We start from the raw sequence: 1635 nt of genomic DNA on the forward strand, positions 1-1635 counted from the left end.
ATTAATTTTAATTTTTTATATTCACAAAAACTAATTATAAAATTAAAAATAATATAAAAATTCAATTTATATATATATAATTATAAATTTAATAAAATTATAAGAATCATTAGAATAATTACATCTTTAAAAAAATCACGTTCAGTTTAATCAAAATAAAAGTAGAAAAGTTAACTATAGAGTATAATTTAGACAACTTCAAAAGACATAATTGCAATAGTTAATTTCATTTCACAACTAAATATTATTATATTTTTGAATACTATAAGTACTGTTGTGGTACTATAACAGATTAACAGCAACTTCAAGTTGATATTTTTGAATTGTGATCAATAATATTCAAAAGTAATTTATAGAATTGAATTATCTTAACACTAGTATAGATTAATTAAATTATATGAAGTAATTTCGTATATCATATTAATTAGTAATATTTAACCATTTATATTAGTATTGCATTAACATTGATAGATTAGAAAGTTTGTATTTTCATAAGTGATGAACTCATTAAATTAGTAATGATAAAAATTTCGTTTTTGAGATTTACGTAAATATTCATAATAATTTCTAAGATTTCGATTTTTCTATTGTAGTCCTCCAGATAGAGCTCCAAACACTCAAACTGATCTTTGGATATATTTCTGGTAATGACTCATCACTGGAGCACTGACGTGGACTCGGTTTGTCATGCTGGAGGAATCCCAACGACTAACTGAGCTGGCTAATTTCCAAATTGTACCCAGATTGGTCCCTCCTATTATACGTAACCCTAAATCCCTAAATTCTCAAACACTTCATCTCTTCGTCTTGTTCATCTCTTCTCCTTCTTCTTTCATACACTTCTTCCTGATCATTTTTTCGCGATATATATTAGTACTTCGATGTCATGAGGAATTGGTGGCAAACCATCTGCATAAGCATACCTTGACTTGAGATCCATGCAAAATTGGTGGCGAACCATCTGCATTGTTTGGCAAGATCTCCCACACACCAAATTCATTTTGTTTGGATATATTAACCGAAGATGATTACATGCTCCAACTAGCACAATCATTTGCATACATTAACCAAAACATACTGGAGTCATTACAGCGGCATTTAGATTCTAATTGTTGAAGTCTTCAATTAATGCTGCTGAACGAGAAAATATCCAATCATTTTTAAGACACATGTCAAGCTATATTTCTACATCGAAAACAAGATTTTTGTTGAACTTTAGATGAACATCCAAAATAGATTTTTTAATAATACAACCCCTTAAATTGAATTTGAGCATAAGAAAAGAAACCAATTTTAATAATAGGAGTTAAGAATATAATATGAAAGCATATATACCTTAGTTTCTGGTGTCCATTCTCTATAAGTAATTCCTGTGACACTACAAAAAATAGTAGTAATATTGATAAATAAGTTGGTATTAATAAAAGTAGATAAGTTCATAGCAGCTTTCTAAGCAAGAAGTTAGATACCTCTGCCTAAAGCTAAAATTTTCATGGGTACGAGAAAATGGATCTAGGCCACCTTCATGCTTGTCGATATCCTCTCGCAATCTCAAGTATCGTCCGAAACTGTAATTTGAAAAATTTACATGATCTAGCAACTCAAATAGTTATTCTACAAATATTTAAAGGAAAT

This window comes from Arachis duranensis, chromosome 1, assembly GCF_000817695.3.
Source record: "Arachis duranensis cultivar V14167 chromosome 1, aradu.V14167.gnm2.J7QH, whole genome shotgun sequence".
Classification (NCBI taxonomy): Eukaryota; Viridiplantae; Streptophyta; class Magnoliopsida; order Fabales; family Fabaceae; genus Arachis; species Arachis duranensis.